Here is a 13,638-nt window from a genome sequence, read left to right on the forward strand (position 1 = left end):
CCTTGGTCATGGCGTCTCTTCATAGCAATGCAAACCCTAAAACACCTCCCACCAGCATCAACCTGAACTCCCTTATATTCTTTGAACACTATGAGCTAGTGACGTTAGCAGATAATTTACAATTCGGATGTGCTGGATCGTCTCATTCAAAATAACCCATGCGTGTAAGCACTGCGCCCTACAGACTCAGAAACCAAGAGGCATGTTTCATTTCCAAAGCCGTCTATCTGTTTAGTGCTTGGGCAGGAAAAAGACATTAGAATACCCATTTTCTTGCCTCCCCGTCCCTTGGCTGCATACAACTTGGTTCTGTATAGAATGTACAGAAACCATCATGCTCTTCAGATCCTTTCCCTCAATATTTCTTTTTCTAAAACCACAAAGAACCCCTGTTCTGTCTTTGGTGAGAAGGACTCTCAGCTGGTAGGGTAAGATCACAGAGTGAGTCCAAATCAACCTCCTTCTACTAAATAGAAGATTTTCTAGAGAAGTAGGGTCTAAAGAGCTTTGAAAAGACGGAAGCTGTGGTGACATCCAGTATTTGAAAAAAAAAATGTTCTTTTTGATGGTATTTCTAGGTGAAGAAAGTATAGATTCTCAGATTTGAAAGGTGGTTGACCCATTTAACAAACTCATTGGCAAAAGGAACAAAGTATTTATGAAAAAGTATTTTTAAAACAAGCACTGGTAGTTGGAGAGATGTGGTTCAGTGCTGAAGGGCTTGCAGTCAAACCCTGATGACCTGAGTTCAATCCCCAGAACCCACCAGAAGGAGAGAAGGACTCTGCATGTTGGTTCTGTATAGAATGTACAGAAACCAACATGCTCTCCTGCTCCTTTCCCTCAATATTTCCACACACGTGTCATGGACACACACACAAATAGACAAAAACATACACACACATACACACAAAAACATGGACATGCAGACACACACACAAACATACAGACACAAACACAAACTATACACACAGACACAAATACACACAAACTATACACACAGACACACACACAAATACACACAAACAATCATTTAAAAAGAAAAAGAAAAACAAACATTGGAAGAGAATCATTGGAAACAAAAATGCCTGTTATCTTGAGCCTGAAGAAGAAAAAAGTTATAATTAGCTAAAACCCTCTGGCTTCTAAAGTGACCAGCAAGCGATGGTCAATAGTCCTCCTCAGGAGTCACTGCCATCCTGAGATGATCAGCACATTTTGACAAGCCCTACATGCACTTAATCAAGCTAACATTCTGTACTAAATTTTCATTATTTTATTCAGACATCCATTGTGTATTCATTCCAAACACCCATGCGCATGCTCCCTGCTCTTGGCAAAGCAGGTCCAAATGTGATGTATAAGTACCCACACTGTACTAGATCTAGAGATCAAGGACTGATGGCTTCTTATGGGAACTCCGTGCAAAATCATCTGACTCAGAGAGAGAAGTGGAAAAGGGAGAAAGACGGAGATTATGCAGGTGAGACTGGGAGTGCTTTTTCATCCTAGCCGAGCTCTGCCCTGTGTTTATTTTCTGTTTAAGGTTTTGTTTTGGTTTGGTTTTTGTTTGTTTGTTTGTTTGTTTGTTTGTTGAGAAACAAAACAGGGTTTCTCTGTGTAGCCTTGGATGTCCTGGAACTCACTTTGTAGTCCAGGCTGGCCTTGAACTCAGAAATCCGCCTGCCTCTGCCTCCCAAGTGCTGGGATTAAAGGTGTGCACCTCCAACGCCCAGTTTGTTTTACTTTTAAATTATTAGCACATATTATTTGTACAAAATGATAGGTTTCACCAAGTCATTTTCGCTTACGTATACAGTACATTTCAATTATATTACCCTCAGTTTCAGCTTGTCTCCCTGGTTTCAATTTATCTTCTCCCAACCTCCACCTTACTGGTCCCTCCCTTTCTGATTTCATACCCCGACTCTTTCTCTCTCCCTTTCACTCTTTCAGAATGTTTGTTTGTTTATTTTTTTTTTCAAGACAAAAGTTTCTCTATGTAACAGCCCTGGCTGTCCTGGAACTCCCTCTGTAGACCAGGCAGGCCTCGAACTCACAGAGATCCACCTGCCTCTGCCTCTCAAGGCCTGTGCCACCACTGCCTGGCTTCAGAAAGTTTTTCTATTAATTTTAAAAGTTAGCACACAATGTGTCTCTCTGCGGCATTTTCACGCGTGTACATCATCATTACTTTTGAATTCCAGATTTCGCATATAAGAGAAAAACACTCAGGATATGTCTGTCTGAGAAAATTATAGAATGCTTCTCAAGTTAGTTTTAGTGTCCTTGCTCCGGGTGGGGTCAGCCTAATCTTCTTCAATTCCGGTGGATGTATTTGCTGCTGAAGGGAGCACTTAGGAGCTCTTTACCATGTACTAGGAACCACACACAAGGCTTCTCACAGAACACTCGTTTCTCCTTTACGAAGTGCTCCCTGGTATTAAGTCCTCCCTTCCACTCTTCCTCTGAGTTAAACCTTCAGTCTGGAGCTTTGTGGTAGAATTCGTTATATCTCTCCACAGCCAAGAAAGGCTTCCTCGAGCTGATGTAAGCAGAAGGTGATGGGTTATGGGAATTAGGAACAAGCAGGGTTCTTGTTCTGGCAGCGGGCTGTGCAAGTCCTCGGGCCTTTTCTCTCTCCCTTGGTGTGACTGGATCTCATTCTTCGCTGTCAGGACTATGTTACACAACATGGGGTGGCAAACTCTTGACTTCTGCACTGTCTCCAATGAAGACAGCAGCCAGAACTTGCGCTGGCATCTTCAGGTACCCACACCTGACTCAGTCAACTGGACGAAGGGGATTGGAGTCGTGTTGTAGAAATGGAATGTTGAGGGCCTTTCTGGTATTCCTAAGTGTGTTGGGGTCGGGAGGAGGGAGAGAAAAACCAACAGCCCTGAAGTGCATCTGATTGTTGTCTACAACATCTTTATTTTCTTAAATTAAATTTATAGTAGAATTTATGGCCTAAAATATGTTTTAAGTTATTGATGAGGTTCTGCCACTTACCAGTCTCATAAGCCACTTTCTCATTCCGTCTAAATTTATGGACCAAAAATCTGAAACTACTTAGAACTTTTTAATTATACAGGTCAAATAGGATATCTTTTACATATTTATTAGTCTTTTGTATTTCTTTTTCTGCAAACTATTGGTGCCTTTTGCTTAATTTTCTAATTGCAGCTTTAGTGCCCTTGTGATTTATGTACATGAATCTTAACATTAATTTCACATACAATATACTATATTTCCTCTGGGAATTTTTTTTCATTTTGAAGTAAAAATTCTCAGAAAGTCTTTCTTTTAAAATTCATCCCCCTGGAAATCTTTCGTACAAAAATATTTTTAAGGTTCACCAGGGACATTCATTGTAGAATTCTAATGACAAATACAAACAATTTAAGTATGTATCAGTAAGGGGCCTCTTGTTTATATTAGTGTGTATGGAGTATATAAATAGGCATTTATAAAAATAAACCCAGATGCTTAGAGGATTTTGCTGAAAATCTGTAGAAAAGGCTTTGGATGGATTCACATGGAACTGCTACAGGAGAATAACTTTGGGCATAGGTTGGAGGTGTTAGTGGCAAACTTAAGTATTATTTTAATTTTAATTTAATTTTTTTTCAGGAAACAACTTAGATTTACAGAGAGCCAAAAAGAACAAGAGGCATGTACCCACCACATAGCTCTACAAATAAAACATAACAAGCAGAGTATAGCCTTCCATCATATTCCTTTTTTGCCCCAGGTACCAAAACCTGGTTCTGATGCTTTTTATTCCCGTGATGTCATGGTTTTACTAAATACTCAACACAGAGTTTTTATATGAGCTTCTGGAGTTTGGCTTTCAGTCAGTGTGATGGTTTGAATAGGAATGGCCCCCATAGATTCATATGTATGAATGCTTGGCCCATAGAGAGTGGCACAATTAGGAGGTGTGGCCTTATTGGAAAAAGTGTGTCACTGTGTGGGTGGCTTTGAGGTCTCCTATGCTCAAGCTACACCCAGTGTGACACACTATTCCCTTCTGCTGCCTGTGTATTCAGGTGTAGAACTCTCAGCTACCTCTCCAGCACCATGTCTACCCGGACACTGCCATGTTCCCACAATGATGATAGTGGACTGAACTTCTGAACCTGTAAGCCAGCCCCAGTTAAGTATTGTCCTTGTAAGACTTGCCTTAGTCATGGTGTCTGTTCACAGAAATAAAACCCAAACTAAGACAGTCCACATTGTTTGTACTTGCCTGTTTTGTTTTAAGGCATCAGCTCCTCCAGAACTAGAGTTACAGGCCATTGTGAGCTGCCATGTGAGTCCTGGAAACTGAGAGGAGGTCCTCTGTAAGAGCAGCAATTGCTCTTAACCTCTAAGGCATCTCTCAAGACCCACATTGTGTGTGTGTGTGGCGGGGGGGTTGGTTTCTTTTGTTTTTGTTTTCGTTTTTTTGTTTTCTAAGACAGGGTTTCTCTGTATAATAACCCTCGATGTTCTGGAGCTCGCTCTGTAGACTAGGCTGGCCTGGAACTTGCAGAGATCAGCAGCCTCCCTCTGTCCCTGGAGTGCTGGGATGACTAAAGGCTTTTAAGACCTGTGCCACCACACCCTGTCCCAACGTTGTGTTTTTAATGTAACCGTACTAACATGAACACTAGATCTTTCGTTTCGCTGCTACTTAGTTTCGGTTCACTAAGGCTCTGCAGTTAGTTCACTTGCTCCTTGTTTTGTGGGCTTGGGTATTTCTGGCATCCTACTCTGTTGAACAACTATGCTCTCACCATTCCTGGACTCATCTCTTAAGCCTTGAACTTTCTCCAGGGTTAAGTTTCTAAAGGAAGAAGCCGGTGAGTTGCTTTCTTAAATGATTATACCAATTTGTAATCCCACCAATGATACAGGAGATTTTTTTTAAAAAGGAGTTATTTATTTATATTGATGTAGTACATATGTGCTTGCATGGGCTTATGTGTACCACCTGCATGCAGGTGACCATGGAGGCCACAGGAGGATAGTAGGTCTCCTGTAACTGGGGTTACAAGTCTTTGGGAGCCGCCAGATGTGGGTGCTGGAGACAGAACTCAGATCCTCTTCGAGAGCAGTACTTAACCACAGAATCTTCTGTCCAGCCCTAATATATGAGATTCTATTACTGTAAAAACAATATATATATATATATATATATGTTTAAAAATAATTTAAAGTAAAAAACGTTTACACACATAGAAAGTAGACATAAAACTATATTATTCTCTGATTTTGTTTTTTTATTAAATTCTAGTCTGCATTAAGCTAATTTTGAAACACATTGTGTGATCAAGAATCTAAAATGATATTTGACAAACAATCAGTTATCACACTGACGTTAACTGGCAGAGTCCTTTGTTGCACTCTTTCTATCTTTTTCTCACTTGATGACTGGTCCAGCTGAATTTTAGTCTTATTTTATGGCATTCACCTTGATAATCTGCTAGGATTTTATGGTAATTGCCTTACATTACAGATGATTTTGGTTTAAATGTACATTTAACTAATGAGCTCATATTCTGAACCCCATACTGTATGAAATTCCATAGCCTCAGCCTGCTGCTGATGTCTGCTCTATACCATACTCCAGCATCACCGTGCACAATGGACCGGTATCCTCCCCCCTTGTACCCGAAGCTTTCTTTATTAGTCTTTTTCCCGAGGAAATTTTGTTCATGCATGATGTTCCCTCCTGCAACACTCTGAACTCTTACCCCCCCTTCTACATCTTCATCCTCCTCCTCCTCATCATCATCATCAACATCAGTTTCTTCTCCCAGAGGCTGGCTACGGGCAGAGCTACTCCAAAGATCCTAATCACAAGTAACGTCACTGTCCTAATTAGAGTTTCTGTTGCTTTACAAAAACAGCATAACTAAAAGCAACTTGGGCTGGGCGGTGGTGGCGCACACCTTTAATCCCAGCACTTGGGAGGTAGAGGCAGGCAGGTTTCTGAGTTCAAGGCCAGCCTGGTCTACAGAGTGAGTTACAGGACAGCCAGGACTACACAGGGAAACCCTATCTCGAACTCCCCCCCCCCCAAAAAAAAGCAACTTGGGGACAAAAGGGTTTATTTTCATCTTTACAGCTAATGGTCCATCTTGAAGATAAGTCATGGGAGGAACACAAAGGAACTAAAGTAGGGGTCATGGAGAAGTGATACTTATTGACTTGCTCCCCACAGCTAGCTCAGCCTGCTTTCTTATACACCTATAGGAGCGCTTGAGCAGAGGTGGCACCACCCATAATGGACGAGGCTCTCCCACATCAATCATTAATCTAGAAAATGTCTCTCAGTAGTGTCTATAGGCCGATCTGATAGGGGCTTGTTCTCAGTTGAGGTTTTTCTTCCCTCAAGGATTGTGTCAAGTTGAAAAAAGCCAACCAGCACACTCTCTACCTTGCCCGGGTACTCACTGTTCTCACGTGGCTGTCTTCCTTCTTGCGGACTCTCCGCTTTCGCTTAATTCAAACAAGGAGAGAAGGCTGAGAGCTGCTGATGTAGGGAGACTCAGTAAAGCAGGAGCGAGGAAGATGAGCAGCAGCCCCTCTAGACACAGGATCTCTGTCACCCTGGGGTGGAGAAAGTCGGGAAGCAAATGAAAGAGAACCGGTGCTGAGGTCTCATTGTGCAGCGAGCCAGACGCGCAGCTGCAGAGACTTGTAAGAGGAACGCGTCCTCCTTGCCACCGATGGTACCTCCACGGAACGTCTCTACTGTCTCCAGACTTGCACACGCATCCCTTTATGTAACCAACCTCTGGACAACACTACAATGGTTGCAATGATCTCTATGATGTCATTCAGGACAAGAGGTTTAGAGGTTGTTGGAAAGATGGCTCAGTGGTTAAGGGCACTGGCTTCTCTTCCGGAGGACCCAGGTTCAATTCCCAGCACCCACAAGGCAGCTCACAGTTAGGCAAACACTAATCTCATGTTTTTACCTCTATTTTTAGTCACAGTAGAAAAAAATACACATAGAGCTATGAACATAAGACAGCGATAGAGCACCTGGAAGCACAGAGCCCTGGGTTCAGTCCCCAGAACCGTAAACAAATGAGGAGTTTAAAATGCATGTAAAATTTAACGCCTTAACCTTTTAAACAGCCTTCCTTGTAAACAGCTCACATATCTGAGAACGGCCCCCAATTTGCTGAAGAGCTGTAGTGGGCCTTGAACTTCCAATCCTCCCCCTTCTACTTTCTAAGTGTTGGACCCTTTAGCATGTATAAGTGAATGCTGATGAACACATTAATCACATTGTGAAACAGAGGATCTTACAAAGCTAAAACCCTAGACCCACTAAGTATAACTACCTGTACCTGCCCCAGCCCCACCCCAAAAATCAGAATTCTTTGTTCCCATGATATTGACGGTGAGTGGAATCACACAATATTGTCTTGTATTTGACAAGTGACATCTTCATTGAGCATGCCTCAAGTTTCATCCATATTGTACTGTATGACAGGACTTCTTCTTTGTGTGTGTTTATCTTGCCTTAGGATACAGGATCTCACTACATAACCAAGAATGGTCTCAACTCCAGGATCTAAGCAATTCTTCTGCTTTTGCCTCTCAAGTAGCCGGGCTACCTGTATGCTTCAATCTCCTTCTTTTGGAGACAGAATAATAGTTTGTAGGTATATATCCTGTTTGGTTTATTTATTCATCATTCTTTGGACAATTGAGTCACATCCACCTTTGGGCAGCTATAAATAAATAATGCTACCATAAACATGGATGTGGACTTATCTCCTCAAGATCTTGCTTTCAATTCTTTTGGATAAATGTTCAGAAATGGGGTTGTTAAATCATATGGTGACTCTATTTTTAGCTTTTTTTTTTTTTTTTTTGAGAAATTATGTTCACTTTTAAACAAATAGCCCCACCCCCCACGGACTCTCCTGCAATATGTTAACAGGCTGCATATTGCCTTCCCTCTAATTAAATTGAAAATAGTAGTCATGCTCATATATAACCATTAAAATGTGTTTAAACGTCTTACTTAAGATGCATCAATTACACTGCTGGCAGCTGCAGACGCTTCCATTTCCTCCCAGTCTTGGTTAACAAGCTGTTCTTCACATTTAACAACCCTTTCTCCTGATATCAGGGTCACGGGAACACAAGTCATGGGACAGAAGAACCCATGCTCCAGTGAACAAGATGGTGGCCAGCATATCACAGGCATTCAATAAACGGCTGAGCACATGACTACAAGACCACATTGCTGCGTGTAGTTTGGATGCTTGGAGCTCTTTTTGTTCCAGTAAACAGGAAGTAGCACAGATGGTGAAGAGACATTCCATGGCCTGAGTGTTGCCAAAATGACGACACCATGCCTAAGACACTCTCAAACTAAAGCTCTGGTACTGTGACGTCATCATACCAACCAGGAGGGACGTTAAAGTTTGCTAACACACAGAATTTGAATGAGAAAGCCAAGAGAGCTGGACAGCTCTTTTTTTGTTTTTCCTTCCTCTCCAGCTCTAGCAAGAGGCAGCGTGGACCCTGAGGGAAGTCACTGGACGCAAAGCCGCCATCATATCAAGAGGAGGAGCCCTTGCCGACAGGTTGCTGCACACAGGCTGGCTAGAAGCCTCTGGATGGATGGGGATTTGGAGAGAGACAGGATTCTGCACACCCAAAAGGGTTACAGTCTCTTAGGGAAAGATGAAGAATCTTATGACATAAAGTAGAGGAAATAGGAATTTTTTAAATCATTAATCATCATTAAAAATTAAATTTAGGGGCTGGAAAGACTGATCAGCAGTTAAAAGCACTGGTTCAATTCCTAGCACCCACAGGGTAGCTCATGGTTATCTATAATTCCAGTTCCAGGGGATCCAATACCCTCTTCTTGGCCTCTTCAGGTACCAAGGACATGGTGTACAAATATACATACAGGTGAAACACCCAAACACAGAGAATAAAATAAATATTAAAAAATTAAATGTAGACTGAATTTTTAAAAACTCACATAGAGGGCTTGAGAGATGGCTCAGAGGTTAATAGCACTAGCTGCTCTTCCAGAAGTCCTGAGTTCAAATCCCAGCAACCACATGGTTGGATGCTCACAACAGTCTCTAGTGAAATCTAGTGCCCTCTTCTTGTCTTCATGCATACATGTAAGAGACTGCTGTATACATAATGAATAAATAAATCTTTTTTAAAAACCACATGGATTTTTAAAGGGTGTAGACCCTGGAACAGCTTACTTGGTGGAGATTCTGCTCTAATGTATGTGATATGTCTATATATCCACGTGAGTGCGTGCATACGCAGAGGCCAGACATTGATGCTGGATGTCTTTCTCAGTTGCTCTGCACTCCAGGTTTTGAGGAGGTGGTCCCTCACTGAAGCAGACACTTACAGTTTAGCTAAACTAGCTGGCCACATGCCCTCCAGGGATCCGTCTATCTTTCTCAGCCCCTGGGTTTTCAATCACAGACAACATGCCATAACTAGCTTTTTATAGAGGTGCTAAGAATTCAAACTCAGGACTTTATGCTTGTGTGCCAAGCACTTTTACTGACGTTTCCGCAGCCCAAACTCTCACACATTTTTAAGAATTAAATTGTACTCTGTCAACTAAACTACAAGTTCAAACCCAAAAGCAAGTCTTTTTATTCCAATGTTTGTGGAATTTCTACAAAGCAATCTATGAAAGGCTTCAGTATTGTCCAGATTTCACAGCGTGAATGTTTGTTTGTTTGTTTGTTTGTTTGTTTGTTTGTTTTAGAGAGATTCTTACTATATAGCTCAGGGCAGCCTCAAACCCACAGTGCCCAGTGTTGTAAATTGCACTTCTATTCTTTTTTTAAAAAAAGACTTATTTTATGTGAGTATACTGTAGCTGTCTTCAGACACACCAGAAGAGGGCATCAGATCCCATTACAGATGGTTGTGAGCCACCATGTGGGTGCTGGGAATTGAACTCAGGACCTCAGGAAGAACAGCAATTCTACTGCTTCCTGCCTCTGAGCATGAGGAAGAGTGCTGGTGACAACAGGAGCCATCTGCTTCCCGTCCCTAGATAGCTTCTTCATCCGACTATGGAGTCAGAGAACTTCTCTAGGTTCTCCATTTGCACCCTTGGAAACCGGATATGAATGGTCTATCTCCAAACATTTACAAGGTTTAACCCTGACACTGCTCTGGGTCACTATGACAGCAAAGGATCTAGCCTAGAACTCAGAATCAATGGTTGGTGGCTCTGTGACACAGGCAGCAGTAGAGGGACACTCAAGAGCTTCAGCAGGCAGCCCACCCTAGCAGGAGAACCTAATTTTAGCAGACTGCACCGGTGAGGCTAGACTGATGGCATGTCCGGTACTGTAATCTCAGTTTCTCAGTCAAGACCAAGTAAACAAACTGCCAGGAAGAAAACAAGCACTCGAACGAACGGCAAGCCACACCCTAAATTCATTTGGGGGAGGGCGGGCTTCTTAATTCTTAGCTTTGGGTACTGATGATGGTGGTCCTGGCTGACGGCTCCATCCAGAAGGAAAAATCGGATGGAAATAAAAATGTATATAGCATATCACATTCATCACAGAGGATGCATGACTGAAGACCAATACAGAGAAAGCAACACTAGCCTAGTGCTTAGAGATGGCACCTGGATCTGAAACAGTCTTTAAGGCGTATTAAAAATATAATAATAACTTAGCGCACCTTTAAAAAGAGTTACTAGGCAGGGGAGATGACTCAGTAAAGCGTTTGCTGTGCACGCATGGGGATTGGAGTTCAGATCCTCAGCACCCACATAAAAAGGCAGGTGTGATGATGCAGTAATCCCAGCACTCTGAAGAGAGAGACCGGACCCCTGGAGTCTAGCCAGCTGGTCTAGTAGAATCAAAGCTCAGTGAATCTCTCTCTCTCTCTCTCTCTCTCTCTCTCTCTCTCTCTCTCTCTCTCTCTCTCTCTCTCTCTCTCTCTCTCTCTCTCTTTCTCTCTTTCTCTCTCTCTCATGTGTGTGTGTGTGTGTGTGTGTGTGTGTGTGTGTGTCTCCCCTCACCCTCCAGGCAGTGAGGTGGAGCTGTAGAGTCCAATCTATTGACAGTAAACCCATGGCAGCCTCAGTGCTCAGCTCCTACATGGGGGGAATACTGGGTTAAATCTCTTACTAAGGCTCCTGGGGAGGGGGTGGGGGGGCAGTGTTCTGCGTGGTTTTAAAGTCAACTTGCTCCAAGAACTGTCCTATCTTGATTGAGGTGGGTTCCCTTTATTTACAAGGTGTAATACAAGAAGAATGGGGACAGAGCTAGAAAGAAAATTAAGAGAGATCAGATCCCAAGTATTGCCTCATGGGCTGTTGAGGGTAAATAGCAATGACTCAGTATTTGACCCATCCTGGAGGCTGAGTTTGGAGAACGCAAGGAAGTAGAAAGTGCTACTGACTGCAGTGAGAAACAGCCTATAAACTTCCCATCCCCACCCCCTCCTTGTTCCTTAGATACAAAGCAACATCTGAGAGCAAAAGACAGACAACTTATGCTGGGAACCTATCTGTAGCTGTCCAGAGAAGCCAAGTAGTCTGTCACACTGGGATGCTACTGTACCAATAAGGAAGCACTTCTCCTCCTCCTCCTCCTCCTCCTCCTCCTCTTCCTCCTCCTCCTCCTTCCCCTTCCACTTCCCCTTCTCCTTCTTTTTAAACGTAAAATGTGAAAAACAAGGTATTTCTTGAAACAAAGGGAAAGAATGAAATTAGCTCAAACAAGAGCAGGAGAACCTTGCAGTCACCTTTCCCACATATCTGCCTTGAACTCCTGGCTTGCCCTTCCAGATCTTAAAGATGTATACATCAGGACATCATCGGGTACACCAGAGCTAAGTGTCTTCTTAACACAATCACACCAGCTCCCCGGTTCTCTTAATTTCTTGCCAAACACATGCCCAGGTGTTCTGACTATTATTACGATGTTATGTGGGATGCAGATGTTTATCTGTGTTCGTGTATTTGAAGGCCACAGGTCAGGTATCATCCTCATCACATTCTACCTTGTATTTTGAGACAGGGTGTGGTGGTTTTAATGAAGAATGCCTCCCATAAGCTAAAGTATGTGAGCCCTCAGTTGGTGGCATTGTGTGGTGGGTGTTGCAGCTGAGTTGGAGGGAGCACATCACGGGGATGGAAACTTGGGAGAGTTTATAAGCTTGCCCACTTCCAGTTCCCTCTCTACTCAGTATTTGTGGCGGATGACATACTTACTCTCTCAGTTTCCTTTGTAACTAACTGTTGCCATGGCTTTTCCGCCATAATGGACTCTCTCTCTCTGGAACTATAAACCCAACTAAACTCACTTTTCTATAAGTTTCCTTACTCAGGGTATTTTGTTTGTTTGTTTGTTTTTGTTTTTGTTTTTGGAGACAGGGTTTCTCTGTGTAGCCTTAGCTGTCCTAGAACTCACTCTGAGACCAGGCTGGCCTCGAACTCAGAAATTCACCTGCCTCTGCCTCCCAAGTGCTGGGATTAAAGGCGTGCACCACCACTGCCCAGCTACTCAGGGTATTTTATCACAGAAATAGAAAAATAACTAATATTCAGGGTCTCTCACCGAACCCTGAAATCATAAATTTGGCTTGGCTGCCAGCAAGACCCAAGAACTCTCTTGTCTCTGCCTCACCAGTGCTGGGATAACAGGGGCACATGGCCACACTCAGCTTTTGAATAGGATGCTGTGGATCTAAACTCAGTTCCTCATTTTTCCAAAGCAACCACTTTGCCCATTAAACTTTCTCTTAGTCACTCTAACTTTATTACCTTTATTTATTTATTTTTGTGTGTATGTGTGTAGGCACACGCATGTAGAGATCAGAGGACAACTTAGGGAAGCTGGTTGTCTACTACGTGGATTCCAGGAATCCAACTCAGGTCACCATGCTGGATGGCAAGTGTTTTTTACCCACGAACCATCTTTCTGGCCACCTCTCTAACTCTGTAACTTTTTAAATTGGCATGTAGTTATACATATGTATGTGCGACAGTGTGATATTTCCATATGCGTGTACACTGTTTAATGAACAAATCAGAGTAATTAGCATATTCATCACTTCAAACATTTATCATTCTTTGTGAGAACATTCAAAATCTTCATCTAGCCATGTAATTTATTCTCATAGTAAGCTGCGGTTAGCCGACAAGTGATTGGACAGATGGCAATAAGATGTTACAGGTTTTGAAACAGCACATATATTTTATTTTAAGGAACTAGTTGTAAAAAGTATTTATTCTTGGTGATTCTATATAAGTGATCTGAGGATATAGAAGATGACAGTCATTTTGCAATGTATCAAAGCAACATCATCAGATAATCTTCATCAAAATATCCACAATTTTATACAAAGCGTATTAAGAAAACAGAAGGCTGAGGAGGTAGCTCTGTAGTGGAATTTCCATAGCCCGTGTAAGGCAAACTGGATAAGATGGACCTCATCAAGAGGAGAGATGGCTCAGTGGTTAAGAGCTGGATAGAGAGCTGTGGTGGTTTGAATAGCTTTGGCTGCCGTAGATACGTGTGTTTGTATGCTAGGCCATAGGGAGTGGCACTATTAGGAGGTGTGGCCTTGTTGGGGATGGATGTGTCACTTTGAATCAAGACTCCT

Source organism: Mastomys coucha, unplaced genomic scaffold (genome assembly GCF_008632895.1).
Source record: "Mastomys coucha isolate ucsf_1 unplaced genomic scaffold, UCSF_Mcou_1 pScaffold6, whole genome shotgun sequence".
NCBI lineage: Eukaryota > Metazoa > Chordata > Mammalia > Rodentia > Muridae > Mastomys > Mastomys coucha.